Source organism: Hyaena hyaena, unplaced genomic scaffold, assembly GCF_003009895.1.
Source record: "Hyaena hyaena isolate Hyena2069 unplaced genomic scaffold, ASM300989v1 scaffold_162, whole genome shotgun sequence".
Classification (NCBI taxonomy): domain Eukaryota; kingdom Metazoa; phylum Chordata; class Mammalia; order Carnivora; family Hyaenidae; genus Hyaena; species Hyaena hyaena.
Window position 1 is genome coordinate 1,745,211 of NW_024080795.1, and position 17,477 is coordinate 1,762,687.

The window sequence follows — 17,477 nt, forward strand, 5'->3', positions numbered from 1 at the left end:
TTCTGACTTAGGGTTCATGTGTGACTGACCCAGACCTTGAATGATTAGTTTCCACTGATTCTAAAATAAGGTGATGGTTTCATCAAGTAATGAAGGCCTGAATCTTTGGGCCACTTTAGAGCTGAAGACAATGAGCGCCAGGGTAGCTGCTCTTCTTCACCACAGAGCTGGGGAACCTCCTTGAGTCCCTCAACCCCCTGTCTTTGACTCTATGCTTAGGCTACACTGAGTCAAATGTCCTCAATTTTGAAATTCTCTTTTATTTTCAAAATTCACATTACCCTAGACCTTGTTCCCAGGTATCTGACTAGAGGAAGTCCCTAACAAAGTAATGGCCTTGATGTGTGATTGATATGAGTAAATACTCCATTTTAGGAGAATGTGAAGTTGACCCAAAGGACTGAATTTAATTATGGATCATCAGATAGCAGGGAAGGGCAACAGGAAGATACTATAGTGCATCCCTGTGTGTGTCTGTGTGTGTCTTCATGGCCTGTTTGAGCACTCATCATTATTCCTTAAAAACACTTATACAGGGGCACCTGGGTGGCTCAGTCGGCGAAGTGGCCGACTTCAGCTCAGGTCATGATCTCACGGTTCCTGGGTTCGAGCCCCGCGTCGGGCTCTGTGCTGACAGCTAGCTCAGAGCCTGGAGCCTGCTTCAGATTCTGTATCTCCCTCTCTCTCTGACCCTCCCCTGCTCACGCTGTCTCTCTCTCTCTCTCTCTCAAAAAAAGTAAATAAAAACATTTAAAAAAAAACCCCACACTTATACAAAAGAGGGACAGATATTGATAAATCAAAGAAAGAGTCAAACAAACACATCTTTGAGTTGAAGTTTAATAAGCAGAGGTTGAGCATGCTGACCAAAGTGGAAATTCCCTGGCAGGAGACCTACCAACTACAGAGACATCCAGTGTGGGTTAGATCATTAGCAGGACTGGAAGAACACATTTTCCTCCACGTTCTCCTGTCCTCACTGTTGGGCATTTTCCTCATGCTATACAAAGGGTCCAGAAGGCCTGCCGACTTTACTCTCACCTTTCTGAGGCCTGGTGAAGTGAGCAAGCCCGAGAGTGTAGTTGAGAATCTGTAAAAACTCCAAATACGTCATATTCCCTACCCTAATGGCCAGAAAGCCCCATTAGTGACTCCAAAAGGTCATATGACAAGCAATTACATCTGTCATCTCCTTTCCCGCTCCCAGTAATCTGAGGAGCTAGGTGCTATGTTATTTCTCAGAGATGGTAAGCTGATTGCCTAGGGACACACAGCTAGTAAATTTCAGGACCAAGACTGGAGTGAACGTGTGTCTAATTATAGAACTTGTGTGCTCTTAACCCACATTGCACCCTAGGTTGTCATGGGATTTATTGGGATGGGGAGAAGATGGAGGAACTTTTGAACATAACTTTTAAAATCCTGTTAATTAATGGGATTTTTGAAAATAAAAAGGGGTAGAATAAATCCACTTTATTTTTGTCATCCAAACCCAAATACTTTAAATATTTTGCTATATTTTCATTCTAGTCTTTCTTTTGCAGAGTTACAATTATTTATGTATGTATTTTCATAAACTCTACTGTGTATGCAATTTTTCTGTGTTTTCACTCAAAATATCATAGCATTCTGTATGTTATGTATTTATTTTTGTAATCTGATTTTTTCATTTCTTTTAAAAAATAGCATTGTATTCTTTATGATTATAAAAGTTGTTCATTTCTGACGAAAGTGAATTCAAAATTCAGAAAGGCACAAAGAAGATACTAAAGAATGAACTCTAATTTCACCATGCAGAGAGAACCATTTGAATTTTTTTTTCATTTTTAAGACACTTTAAAATATTTTGATATATTTCCTTTCAGTCTTACGTTTCTTTACATAGGCACATATTTTTCTTTCAACAAAATTGAGATCATAATGTACACACAATATTTTGATCAGACTTTCTTCACTTACAATATTTTTTTAAAATATTTTTTTATTTTTTATTTCTAGGAGAGAGAGAGAGAGAGCCAGCGTGAGCAGGGGAGGGTCAGAGAGAGAGGGAGATACAGACTCTGAAATAGGCTCCAGGCTCTGAGCTGGCAGTCAGCACAGAGCCCGACGCGGGGCTCGAACCCACGAACTGGGAGATCATGACCTAAGTGAAAGTCGGACGCTTAACCGACTAAGCCACCCAGGCGCCCCTCTTCACTTACAATATTATAAATAGTTTCATATGTCTTTAAACCCCATTTTTAATGCTCATGTGACACGTTTTGTATATAAAGAACCATCACTTATTTAACTCATTATCTAATTTTGAATGTTTACTTTCCTTCTAGTTTTTTTTTTCTAAATTTAAAGTCCTATTTCAATAAATACTTTTTCAAATAAACCTTTTCCTATGTTTGTGATTATCACCTTAGAGTAAGGTCCAAGACTGTGGATTACTGGACAAAAGAGTACATAATCTGTATTTGTAATAGCCAAAATACCAGGGGAAAATAATTCTTCTAAAAGTGAATGGTTAAAGGGGCGCCTGGGTGGCTCAGTCAGTTAAGCATCTGATTTCCGCTCAGGTCATATCTCGCGGTTCTTGAGTTCAAGTCCTATATTGGGCTCTGCACTGAAGTTCGGAGCCTGGAGCCTGCTCTAGATTTTGGGTCTCCCTCTCTCTCTGTCCCTCCCCTGTTTGTACTCTGTCTCTCTTTCTCTCAAAAATAAATAAATATGAAAATTTGAAGTGAAAAAAAGACACTTTATGCATATTGCTAATGCTTTCAGCATTGGTTGTATCAATTTATTCTCCTATCTGCAGGATATAAGGGTGTCTAAGTTAATGACTGCATACATTGAGTAGATATACAATAGATCATGTAAGTATTTCTCTGCTACTTCTAATCCATTCTTGTTAGAAATAAGGCTACTGTGAGCATCTCTGGAGCATGACAGTGGAGGTCTTAGCCCTGGGGTGAATTCCTGTTTCACTTACTAGCTGTGTGTGCATTTCAGCATAAACTTCTTTTTCTGTAAAATGTAGAAATAATGGGTGTCTCAAAACATTGTGATACGAACTGACTAATTACCAATTTACTCACAATGTCATGTGCCATTACCTTTTGTCTGCATTTTGACTTTTTCCAGATTATATTATTCGATATATATAATCTGTTTTGATTGCATGATCTCTGAGCTTCTTTCAGCTCTGAGGTCCTGTGAACTAAATGGAGAAAGTTGTAGCCATCACAGAGAAAATCAACATTAGTAAGACTAATGTGTTCGTATTCTGTTTTGACTGTTGGAATATGTTTAAGAAGATTTCTTAAAAGGCAGAAGGCAGGTAAACAAGTGCACTAATTTACTGTATCGTGTGAGCTCATTTCATTTTCATGTTTGTGGACTCCCAGGTGTGAGGAATGAAAAGTAATCAATGCAGAAATTTCAAATATAACAAAGATAAGTTGTCATCTACTAAAATCCCAATGTCTTTGTAAAACTTTCACCTATATTACTTATTTTCTTTAGCTACTTTCCCCAAAAGTGCTTTAAATAGAATGCACAAAAACATTCTGGACTATGTAGGGTCAAATGTGCAGTTCCAACTGCATGCCTAGGGAGAACACAACAGAAGCCTAGGAAGTGGGGAATTGTCTCTTCATGAGATGGTCTTAGGGGGCCCAGGAAGCACCAGACCTGCTTGCACAGCTAGGCTGATCCTTTTATTTTAATATTTATTTATGTTGAGAGAGAGAGCATGTGTGCATGAACAAGGGAGTAGCAGAGAGAGAGGGAGAGAGAGAATCCGAAGCAGTCTCTGTGCTGTCAGCATGGAGCCCAACACAGGGCTGGATCTCACGAATTTTGAGAAATCCAGAGTCGGATGGTTAACCAACTAAGTCACCCAGGCATCCCTAGGTTAATCCCTTTTCTCGGCCTCCTGTTAGAGGGCACTTTCTAGCACACTTATGCCTCTGAACCCAAGGAGGTATGTGGCTAGTTTAACTCAGTGTGTCCCAGACCCTGCTGTGTGTCCACATCACCTGGGGTGAGTGCGAGTGTGTGTGTGTGTGTGTGCGTGTGTGTGTGAGAAAATACAGATCCCCAGGCGCAGCTGCCCAGATATTCACAAATGGGGTAGGATCTGCAAATCAGCCTAACACCAAGCTTTCTAAGTGATTCTGATGCAACAAAGCCACCAGCCAGCTCTTGGCAGCCATTGACAAATCACAAATTGTGTAGACGGGAAAAGTGAGGCCAAGGAAGGTTAAATTGACTCACTCAAGGTTGCACAGCTGTGTTTCCAGTGAAGATGAACACAACTCTTTGTTTCTTCTGATTTGGTGAAAAACGAGATCCCTGCAAAATTCAACCCATGAATGTAAAAGGTGCAACCAGAAGCATAGCCGGGGAGGAAGAAGCAAAGTGTTTTCACATTTCACTTTGACAATATTTGGAACAAATTTTCCTGACTAATTTGGCTTATTTGGCTGACTGGCCTCAAGTCCATTTTGGCCAGCTTTCCCCACCCCACTTTGCACTTCATAGGTTTTATACATTGCTATGGGGCAGACAACTTTTTGACCATAATTATATGGCATTACTCAATATCAGTTGAGTATTTATTAAAACAATACGATGACTAAATGCAATATGCTACTCTGAATTGGATCCTGGAGTAGAACAAAAGACATTCGTGGAAAAACCACGGAAATCTGAATAAAGTCTGTAGTTTAATTCATAATAATTAACCAATGTTTGACAAGATATGACAAACAAAGCACTGTTACATAAGATGTTAACGTCAAGGGCAACTGGATGACAGCTATATGGGGACACTCTAACTTCTCTGTAAATATAAAATAACTGCAAAATACAAAGGTTGTTTAAGAAATAGGCTCAGGTAAGAACAAATCGGAGTGGTCAATGAAGCAAAGAGAAATCGCCAATCAAAGCACCGATTCCTCCCACACTGGGGGAAAAATCCTTTAGGGAGATGACTGCTTGATTTGGTGAGAAAGTTACTTCACAGAAAAAGCCTGCTATATCTCAGAAGATAACCTGGCTACGCTGAGGAGGAGAGGATGCTTTGGTTTCAGGAAAATCAAATGGTGGTTTTCTTCTTTGATAGCACATTCTGTTTGTGCAATTTTCACCAAGGGTAATTGTATCCCATTTATGTAATCAGCAAAAACTGGAATAACCTCACAATGGAGTTTGTATACATGAGGTTAACATGATAAACAGCTTGAGCTGAAAGGCAACTATTACTTACATGCCTTCTGTAGCAGCAAATATTTTTTAAAAAGCAATATTTTGCACAATTTAGTCATCTTCATTGGGTTGCATTGGCTCACCGGGAGGAGGTGTCTGCACTCCATGGTGCAAGAGGTGAGGGGGCTCCAAGGTCTTCAAACCTCACTGCCCCTTCCCACCTTCCTGCTATGCTGCCTGAAACGTCCCCGTATTTGTTCCTTCATTCAATAAACATTTACTGAATATGTTAATAATAACAACTAAACTTAAGGAATATTGATTATGTCCCACGCAATTTACACGAATTCTTCTAATTGTCACAATGACCTCCTAAGGCAGGGATGAGTTAGTATCTTTTTTTTTTTTTTCTGAGTGAGAGAGAGACAGCCTGAGCAGGGGAGGGTCAGAGAGAGAGGGAGATACAGAATCTGAAACAGGCTCCAGACTCTGAACTAGCCATCAGCACAGAGCCCGACATGGGACTTGAACCCACAAACCATAAGATCATGACCTGAGCTGAAGTTGGCCACCCAACCGACTGAGCCACCCAGGCGCCCCAATATCTTTGATGCTACAGATGGGGAAAGTAAGGCTCAGATGGCTGCAGAAACTTGTCAGAGGTCAGACAGAAAGTATGTGGCAGAGCTGAAGCTTGTGCCTGGTTTGGTCTGATACTCTAATTTTGGACCCTAATAGTGAAATGCCACACGTTACATGAGCCGTGCCATCAGCGCAGAGGGCAGTTGGTGAAGAGGGGCTTTTGTCTGTGTGCTGGTGGGAGCGGGGGCTGGATGGGAAGGAGCAGCACGGTGGGCTGGAGTCATAGATGTGAGTCTGCCCCAGAGGGGTGGTCATCTGCATCATGGGAAAAGCCGACAGCTGGGAAGGGGAGGAGAGGAGAGGTGAGGACAGTCTTGAAGATGCCCGCACATAGGCAGCAGGAGATGGAGAAGGGATTGGTTAGAGAGTCAGCAGAGGCTGGCCAAGGTCAATATTAGGGATCCTAAGTGGGAGAAGATGCTTCAGATGCTTCTCCAGATGTGTTGGAGAATGGAGAAGAGGCAGTGGCACTTACTACTGAGATGGCCGCTTATGTCACTTGAGTGCAAGCCAGTAGCAGGATGGTGGGGGGTGGGGAACTGGATCCAGGCTCATGAGTAAGGAGTCAGGGTATGGTGAGGAAGGAGAGAGAGCCAGGACAGAGTGCGTCTCCCATCGGTTTGCTGGGGAATGTAAAGACAGTGGCAGAGGATTTTTTTTTTTTTTGAGAGAGAGAGAGAGAGAGAGAGAGAATGAACAACATAGAGCCAGATGCGGGGCTCGATCTAATGAACCATGAGAACCTGAACTTAAATCCAGAGTCAGATGCTCAACTGACTGAGCCACCCAGGTGCCCTGGTTAGAGGATTTTTTGAGGGTGAGAAGCTCTGAGAAGCGGGGTGTCTACGGGTGAGTAAGAGAGTGGTGCTCTGCAAGAAAGGGGAGGATCACTGGGACGGCCAGCCGCAGAGCAAGTGGGATGGCACAAATCACGGCACATGGAGCACAGGAAGCAGCAAGTAGTTACTCCATTTGGGGCTGGGAGCATTGGTGGACACGTGTGTCAAAAGGAGCTATTCCTCCCCGAGAGAACGTTCCTTCCCCTTCCTGTTGAGTGCGTCCTTCTCTCTCCCAGCTTTTGCATAACACAGGTGGGCTCAGTTGTCACCAAGGTCTGGGCAATGTGGCCTCTTAGTGGCTGGGGAGGCCCCGAAGACCCTGTCCACCTGGGGGCCCGTGTAGTGGGTGATGTCAAAGACAAACGTCCTCTTGGTCATGAATCAGGGTCCATTTTGCATCTGCAGGTGCGATTTCACCAACAGCTTCTGCCCTTAGTCTTTTACCAACACCGTAAAATTACGTTATTCTACTGATCATTAGATTACTTTTCCTAACATCATAATCACGATTGCATCCCCACGTGTATGTCACTCTTCACTATGGTAATCAGTTTTAATGACACTCCCTTCAGTTTCTTTCATAAATCTTCTTTCATAAATCTTTTCATAAATGTTTATGAGATAGTGGAGGAGAAACATCTAATTTTGATCTAAGACAAATGAAAATTGAATGCACATGTCTTTCAGTATATTTTTGTTGACTTGCCGTGTCCATTACCTAAAGAGGAAAAAAAGTCTCCTGACTTTTCTTTTAGAACTAAATAAGTCACAAGTACAATGGATTTTGAATACCAAAGCACCATTTGTAATGTTCTGTAGACAAATAATAAATATAACTCTCCCTTAGTAGGTGTTCCACAAGCCTCAGTTGAATAGAAATCAATGGTTATGAGCAACGTGTGTGATATCCTCCCATCGTGTTAAAGAGGAAAACCTTAACATCACACCCTCTTCACAGAAGCAGGATCAAACTCTGAGCTTGCAGGGTTGTCTGCAGAAAAGGGGGTAGAGAATTTATTTCAGCAAACATCATATATTGAATTCCTACTACGTGCCAGGCATTGTACAGAGATGAACAAAACACATTGGGCAGATACCATGTTCTAGTTGAGGAAACAGGTATGTACACAAGTTTGTTCACTGGATTGTGCTAGGTGTCAGGATAGTGGCAATTACAGGGTGAAATGAAGTATTAGCTGGTGTGTGTGTGTGTGTTACACAAGTGCACATGTGTCTATGATGGTGGGATTGGGCAGAAGGTCTCACAGAGAGTGTGTGGTGGTGGTGCTTGAGCTAAGTCCATGTTGATGAATTGATCCCCAGGGAAAGCAGAAGACGGACGTCTTACCAATCTTCCCCCATTCACAGATTGTTCTCACTGCTCTGGGATTTATGTTTCTCCAAAGTTATATCCAAACTCAGTGTGGCCTGGGAAGCTCTTTAAAATATGGCCCCAGACTACCTGGGGGACCCTTTGGCTCACATACTCTGTCTCACTGAACATCTCTTAGTATTTCCAGAACACACTCGCTCATAGTCCCTTTCCTTTGTTCAGATGATTCCCATCACCTGCAATGCTCAGCACCCCTGGTTTCTCTCTTTTTTTTTTAATTTTTTTTTTTTAAATTATTTATTTCTAGGAGAGAGAGAGAGAGAGAGACAGCGTGAGCAGGGGAGGGTCAGAGAGAGAGTCACAGACTGAAAGAGGCTCCAGGCTCTGAGCTGGCAGTCAGCACAGAGCCCGACGCGGGGCTCGAACCCACGAACCGCGAGATCATGACCTAAGCGAAAGCCGGACGCTTAACCGACTGAGCCACCCAGGCGCCCCCCGTTTTCTCTTTTTTAAAGTTTATTTTTTACCTATTTTGAGAGAGCTAGAGAGAGCAAGTGGGGGAGGGGCAGAGAGAGAGGGAGACAGAATACCAAGGGGGTTCCATGCTGTCAGTGCGGAGCCTGATGTGGGGCTCGAACTCACAAACGGTGAGATCATGACCTGAGCCAAAATCTAAACCTGGATGCTTAACACACTGAGGCATCCAGGTGTCCCCTCAGGGCCTTGTTTTCAACTTGGCAAGGTGACCCAGAGTAAGAGAACATCTTAGCAAACCACAGAGCTGTCCAGAGCTGGCACAGACACACATTAGTGGGCTCAGTGAGCATGGACCTGACTGACCTGATAGGATGTGGTTCTGCTACCCAGGTCTTTTCCACAGAGAGGTGGCTTCTATACATGCACTCACATCCATCTGTAGACAGTTTGAAGCCCTTTGGCTTCAGGTTTCCAAATCCAATCACTGTGGGGAAACTGTGGTAGAATAACATTTTCCTCTGTTCTCATCACAGCTAGGCAGGTTACAATTTTGTTAAAGTTGCCCCAAACGTAAGCCTTACATTTTGTTTCTCTCCTTATTGAAATTGCCTTTGGATAATGGAGGGAAGATTTGGTCCTCATTACAAAAAAAAAAACAAAAAAACAAAAAACAAACACACACACAAAACAAAACAAAAAAAAACAAAAATAAAAAACAAAACAAAAAACCTCTTACCTTTCAGTCTTTAATCTTGTCCTTTAAGCCTTTCCTGAATGAAAGTGAACGTTTGGACTTAGACCTCTTGACCTGTCCATTTCCACTTCAGCTCTAGGTGTCCCAGCACTTCTTCCTCAAGGTTCTTACAGCAGGCCTTCAGCGAAATAAGTTAGTTACTATAGAGTTGATACGATGGGCCTAGAAGGAGAAAGTTGCAATAAAACCTTTCGGAGGCATATTATTCTCCTTCACAATAGGTTTTACTGCTATTAAGAATTAGTACACAATGGCTCCTACAACTGAATGAAATACATAAATGCTAATGTCAACATCAGGCATCATTTAGGAGAGATGTGGAGAAGCATTTTCTGTTTTTAAATGTCAAAATCATTTCTCATCCATCAGGTAATAATTTTCCAATTTTCTTCTCACAAATACAGTACATTGTCAGTGCCACTGAAGTCATAATTGATTTCACAGCTATGAAACCATGAGAAGCCAAAGAACCTTCATTATAAAGTAGGACTTGAAAATATGAATAAGAAACCACTTCTCCAAGAACCGCAAGATCAATGGGTGACTGCAGTAGACAGAACTGAACCAGGCATTTACTACATAATCTTGGCTTCAGATGAGCACCAGATGGCAATGAAGTGGGTCTTAAGTGACCACCAAGGGCTCAAATGAGTTGCTTAGTACAAGACACGGTGCTTTCAATTAAACGTCAAAGACAATTACATGGGAAAACAGCAGAGAGCTTCAGAAGTAGGGCAGAAGGATTACATTCCACTAAGCTAATGCTCTGTTACCAAACTTCCTGTCTTTTGGAGTTGTGACAGAAACGTAGCTGTTCCAGGAAAGCATGACATTCCACATTCATGAAAAGGCGCAATGAAATGGCTTTGGAGTAAATGTCACTTTCCAGATAATCTGTGGGTAAGTTGAGGTCATAGAAGTGTGAAGTGGCAGGATTCATCTGTTTGTGATCTCTCAGCCAACATCTAGAACCCTGTTGAAATTCTCCAACCTTGGCATCATTCTTTCAATAAAAATAAAATGAAAACTCCAATAACCAAATCTCTTAACTGCAGACCTGACAAATCCGTTCTTTGCCATTTTCATTGGCTCTGCGTCTCCCCCTTCCCTTATCCTTTTGGTCGCCAGTACTTGGTGAAATGCCTAGCAGCTATGACAAATTCAGGCTGCAGTCTTTGGACATGATGTACATAACTGGGGTCCCTTGGTGGATTGGAAGACCCCAGCTGTCCGCCCTCTGAATTTGGTCCAGAAGCTGGATTGACCAGCATAATTCATGTTCACAGCTAGACCTACAGAAGCAGCTTGGAAAGAAGCTGTACTTATGTGGGGCCAGAGGTTTGTCCACTAAGCTCAGAGAAACCAAGAAGTAGTTCTTCCCATGACCAGTCCAGGGCTAGCCAAGGCAAACTTAAGAAAGAGGGCAAGTTGGTCTTTGTGGTTCCTCTGCCCATCTTTCAGGGACCCTCATCATTTCTCTTCTGTGTCCTTGGCTCAGATACCATGGAAAGCGACTTAAATTATTGAACCATATTTCCCAAACTCTTTCAGGGAACATTAAATCAATGAGATATTAATAGGTGTTGAGGCACATGGCTGGCCCAGTCAGAAGAGTATGCGACTCTTGATATTTCGGTTGTGAGTTTGAGCCCCACGTTGGGTACAGAGATTACTTAAAAAGTAAATAAACTCCTTAATAAACATTTTATTAACAACACACTCCCTGACATGTATGTTTGGGAAACACTTTATAATATGCTATATCCTCCTATGGGATATGTGCAGTGCCAATCAGCACTAAAGATTTTAAGAAGCCTTGCAATTGCAAGTACTTATTTATTTAACTCAGCTTTCCGTACATTTATTTGACCATAGCACACTTCCTTTTATGTTATAGCTCATAACGTATTGTGAAATTACTATTCTGTGGAGTCAGCTATAGATTAAGAGAAACTCCCCAAAGGACATGCAAGCATTTTGATGCCACTTGGAAATTTTGTGGGGATGGCACCTTCTAGCAGAATTGTGATTTCATTTAATTCATATGCGCAGAAATGTAACCTTCTTTCTTCCTCTATGACTGATCTCAACCTGCTTGTGAGCCATCCATTTCCATGGATGGAGGAAAGGAATTGCCCCTTTAAGGTGGTTCAGTATCTTCTGGTTGAAAATGAAACCACTTTGGGGTAATTAATTACTCATTTGCTTCTGCATTTCAACTCAGTTCATTCAAAGTTCAATACCAGGGCTGCTCTCAAGAATTTTCTTCTGCACCCCTCCTCCTCCTCCTCTTTCTTTCCCTCCCTCCTTCTATCTTCTTCCTCCATTTCTTCCTTCTCTCCTCTTCCCCCTCTTCTTTTCCCTTCCTACCTCACTTCCTCTTCCCCTCCCTCTTTTTCAGAACTGTGCTGTTTTGCAGGAAGCAACTTCCCTGGACACTGACCATACTTCATGGCAGATCAGAGTGTGTCACTGGAAAACCACCATATTCTTTGGAAGCATCGGGGGGAATCATGTCAATTGAAACTTTTTTCCCTGGGAAAAGTATACTTTAGAGCTAAAATATCAGAGTGAGTGACTAGGCAGTCTTTTATTCTAGGTAGCTGTAAGAAATAAATAAAAGTCTTTTACAAACGTGGGAAGTAGAGCAAACCCCAGCACATTGAATATTTCATGGATATCACCCATAATGCCATGCCATTGTAGGGAAGTTGAGAAACACATCGTTTTAATTATTTTTCATTTTATTGTAGGATGCTTTGATCCAGCTTATTTACAAAGCTGGTGAAAAGCCCGTACATCTAAGATGGCAGCGGATTGAACAGTAGGAAAGCTAGGTGAAGTTTTTGGTATGAATACAATTTAAATTAACCCACAGGAATCTGTTATTTATATGATGCAGTGTCTGACTTCCTTATTCTGTAAAATACCTGCTATTTGTGATCATATTTGTTTATGTTCTATAGGGTTGTTCAAAAAGTAAGTTAACAGGGGCGCCTGGGTGGTTCAGTCAAATGTCTGACTCTTCATTTTGGCTCAGGCCATGATCCCAGGGTCCATGGGACTGAGCCCACGATGAGTGTGGAGCCTGCTTAAGATTCTCTCTCTCTCTCTCTCTCTCTCTCTCTCTCTCCTTCTGTCCCTCTCTCTGGCTTGCACACACTCTCTCTCTCTCAAATAAAAAAAAAAAGAGGGGGGTCTGGGTGGCTCATTCAGTTAAGTGTCTCACTTTTGATATCAGCTCAGGAAATGGTCTCATGGTCTTGGGGTGGAGCCCCGTGTTGGGCTCTGTAATGAATATGGAGCCTGCTTGGGATTCTCTCTCTCTGTCCCTCCCCTGCTTGTGCTCTCTCTATCTCTCTTTCTTTCTCCAAAATAAATAAACTTTAACAAAACAAAATAAAATAAGTAAGTTAACCAATATTATATTTTTAAGTAATTGTTTAAGGAGATTTATTTATTTTTAATAAGCCAAGTACTACAGCTGGTTTTCAACCCATGTTTCATTGCTACCTTTTCACATAATCTAATAGATCCAAACCTCTGTCATTAAGTGAGGAGGAAATTGCCCCCACTACTGGGGGCTCTGCTTTTTTTTTTTTTTCTCTAAATCATATTCCTTCTTTTAACATCCACTTTATCAACTAAAAATCCAACAGAACATAACAATAAAAAAGAAGAAAGCAACTTACCTCTACAAAAGTCAGCAAGTTCTACGGATTTCTGGGGCAGCAATGTTTTCACATTCACAAACCTGGGTGGTTATCTGGGGGTCGGTCGTGTGTTTCAAGGCGCAGCACGTGAACTAAGGGTACAGAGAAAGTAAGCCTCACAGGTCCCTCTCATCCCCAAGTGGGTATGTTACCTGCCTAACCAAATATTGGACAAGGATCCCAGTGACTGGGATCTTTACCACCCATTAGAAAAGCAAAGACTTGAAGCTGACTTTCTGAACAGTGTTCCTATGCAGAAGAATATTTGAATGTCGTTCTGAAAGCTCTGAAGCCTGAGCCGGATCTGATAATCAGCATAGACAGTGCTGACTACTCAGACTTCAGGCTCAGAGTGTGCTGGATGCCCATCCCAGCTCTGTAACGACCCGCTCTGTGAAACCGGCAAGTGGCTTAACCCCAGTTTTGTTGTTTATAAAAGGGGGATAAGAAGAGGAAGTGTTTATTGTTGTGAGACCATATTTAAGAAAGGGATGCAGAGTCCTTAGGTCCTGTGAGTAACTCGATATGTTAGCCAGTGTATGGAGGTAGAGTAGCAGGGGATCCTCCAAATCGCTAAACTCCAGAGCCCACCGCTACTTTGGAATGGTCTAGAACCAATACAAACACAAGTCGTTCTGAAGACAGGCTCAGGCCCCTTCTTGAGTGAGAAGGCAGTCCCAGGTCTACACATGCAAGAGGGCAAGAAACCTGAATGACCAAATGGCCCCATTTTTATTATCTCTGAGAACCTAGATTAATTTGGGACCGGGAGCCCATGAATGGGTTTGGTGTGAGAGCCGAAAACTCCTTGCGTTTGCCTGCAAAATTTGTGTTTGTGTTTACTTTTCTCCAGAGAAATCCCTTGGATTTCATCGGATTTTGAAACCTGGGCACTTTCCTAACCCACAAAAGGTTGGGGAGGGCTGCTTCAGTCTCTTGAAGAATTATTTGCTTCCTCCCTAGAGACTTTATTTGGAGCTCCAGACCTCTTCATGGTTCTTTGCCCCCCAGCACCAAAACCGTCTGTTCAAGTCTACACCTATTCCCCTGGTTCCGTTTGCTTCCTTGGCATCAATACCGCTTCCATTTCCAACCTGCCTTTTCACAAACCTCCCTTCAAACTGCAGCATTTTATCCTCCTGCGGCTTTGGCAAAATGCTCTCTGCTGCCCCCCCTTGTTCAAACTGACTAGGACTTAGGAGGATTTCTTTCCTGTGGGTAACAATTACTTGGGCAATCTCTGTTGGGAAAATAGTTGGCTGCGCTGTGATTCAAGAACCCATTGTGGTGTTGGCTCGCCCCTGTGGGCATGTAATTACACGCTTTATTTCCAGGACTCCAGAAAAGAGTTCCTTTGAACATTCCTTTGAAATGGAGGATATTCTCCCATTGCTCGATGTGTAAGATTTTAGACTCAGAGAACAATCTGTTTTCACTGAAGATTCTGATCCGTGTGCAAATGGACGTGGAGGGAGGAGGGTTTCCACTCACCCACACTGTAGTGTGGATGAAGGACCTGAGGGTGAGTTTTAGGAGGGCGAATGAAGGGGAAAAGAGGCCACTGAGCCCATGAGTAGAGGCAGTAAGGAAGCGTAGATCCACAGGGGTGTGGGGGTGGCAGGTGGGGTGAGGTAACTGAACATAAATTTCTGATTTTCCACTTTTCACAAGATCCATCTGAACCTGGGTTATCAATAAACATGTTAGAATCATGGGTGCTTTGGGCTGTCCCTTCACTTTAGCCCTGGGAGCCAAGGGTGGGGGAGGAACAAGGGGCTGCTGTTTGACATCCAGCACTAGTTGTTTTACTGAGAATAGAGGGGAGGGAGGGATGAACTCATGTTTATTGAGCACCTGCTATCTGCCAATTATGAGGAACGTCCATGTCATCTCACCATTAGTCCTTGGAGGGCTCTGAAACAAGTCACTGAGCAGAGCCAGGGCATGCTGGGAGAGAAGGGAAACAGAGTCTGGAGAAGATAGTGAGAATCAGCCAAAAGATATAAAGCAAGCCCACTTAGCCCTGGTGTCCTTCTCATTAGTATCTCCCTTCTGACAGATGTGGAAGCCGAGAATCAGGGTCAACAACTTCCCCAAGATCCCATAGCCAGTTTATGGTAGAACTGAGTTTGGGTTCTCTTCTATTCAAGAGAAGGCACACACCTTTTAAAAGGCACAATTTGTGTGTGTGTGTGTGTGTGTGTGTGTGTGTGTGTGTGTTTTAAAGTGATCGCTACACCCAACATGGGACTTGAACTCATGATCCCCAGGTCAAGAGTTGCATGCTCTTTTGACTGAGCCAGCCAGGTGCCCCATGCACCCGTCTTGTACTAACATGGCAAGCAAAAGGTAGAAGGGGGGCTGTGCCTGACTTTACTTGTGTATATATGGAGGTGGACGTCAGGCGTTGAGCTACAGGTACATGTATTTCCAGAGGAACTCAAATAGGAAGGGAAACACCATGGGATGGACATACCTCCTCAACAGCTGCCAATATAGAAATGAAAAAAAAAAAACAAGTGAAAGGAAAATTACAGGAAAGAAAGAAATCAAGGCAGTTGGAAAGCATACATTCTGGAGAGCTCACAAGATAAAAATGATAGTCTGGCTTGGAATTTATCTTAATGAGCAAGACTCAATCAATGGAAAGTGACAAATGGGATAATTTAAAGTTCAAGTTATCTTCTTCTGTTTCTTTGTATAAAAGAGAATGAACTTTTTGATCATTTTTTGCTCAGCTGTAATATTCTGCTGCATAAAGAAGATTGAACACCAAATACCACATTAATATGTTATTGGCATCTTTCTTTTTTCATATCCTACATGTTGATTGTAAAACCGTCCAGAGAGACTGATAGCTGTAATATATTATAGTTTCTCAACTTCAAATTAATTTCATAACAGCACAGTAGAGCCAGATATTCTCTGCTCCAAGAAGTAACTCAAAGTAAGTAATATTCTTTTTTCTTTGCTCTTTTGAAATACCTGGGTCTGGTTATTTTCTTTATTGGATAACCTATCTAGGCTTTACTTCCTTATGATCCATTACCTGTTTCAGTAATTACCACCTCCTCTGAAATGTCCAATCCTCCAGCAGGTAGATTGAGTGCCTCTCTGCACATGCCCTCAGGGTGAGCTGCACAAGGCAGAGTAGAAGCAGGGAAACTGTGTGAGCTGTGAAATCCATGACTCCCCAATTCCCATTTCGCATCCAGAGTTCCAGCTTGAGTCGGTGGACCCATGTAAATACAGCCTAAGCCAATGACCCCATGAAAGAACAACTCAGGGTTATAATCTAATGACTGAAAGGGCATGAGTCCTTCTGTTCCCCAGCCTACCTGAAGAGAGAGGGTAAGAGCATTTGTTCCTTCTTCATCACTTGGGGGAAGGGACTGTGAAGAAAAGGACCAGACCTGGCACCTTCTCCTCCCACCTATGAGTCTCAGGATCCCTTTTGCTGTCACAATTGAAGGATCAAAAATGGATTCCACTCTTCCATCACTTTCTTCTAGAGCTTTCCTGTCCAATATGGCAACCATTAGCCACATATGGGCATTTAAATTTAATTTAAAATTAAATTGAATAAAAATGACTCACAATTAAGTTGGATTAAAATTTAATTCCTCAGTCATAGTATTCACATTTCAAGAGCTCAGTAGCCACAGGTAGCTAGTGGCTATGGTATCAGAGAACACAGATAAAGAATACCTCCACTCTCGCTAAAAGCTCCCTTTGACCACTCTGCTCAATACCTCAACTGACTACAGTCTTTTTTTTTTTAAAGTTTATTTATTTATTTATTTTGAGAGAGAGAGAGAGAGAGAGAGAGAGAGAGAGAGAGCACGCACAAACTGGGGAGAGGCAGAGAAAGAGGAAAGATGGAATCCCAAGCAGGCTTCACTCTCAGCACAGAGGCCCGGGTGGGGCTCAAATCCACAAACCATGAGCTCATGACCTGAGCCAAAACTAAGAATCCAACACTTAGCCGACTGAGCCACCCAGGCACCTCCTGACTGCAATCTTGAAGGAGGAGAAGCATATTCATTCATTAGTCGTGATGAGAAGGGAACATATTTCAGGACAGAATTTACAGGAAAAAAATGTTTATTGTTTTGATATGGAACTATGCTTGATGGAGAGGGCCCTTTTCTTAGATTTTGGAGAAGTTTCTCAATTCTCAATTTTATAGACATATCCAGAAAGAATGTAGGGTATTCTTAGAAAGGTCTAATACAACCATGTAAAGTCAAATTTAAAAAGTGAGGTAGGGGAGTTTCAATGGATATAAGTGCATAATTAAATCTTTTCTCACATTTAACGTTAGAAAACACTTTTTTTTGCAGTGTTCTAATTGTTTCATTTAGGAAATATGATCATTATAACTGTAAAAATAATTTATTATAAATAATAATAAGTATTTAAAGTTTATATCTTGGGTTAACATTTATTTGTTTACTTGGAAAATATGTTTTAAAGTTTTTATTTATTTATTTATTTTTAGAGAAAGAGAGCACACACTAGCA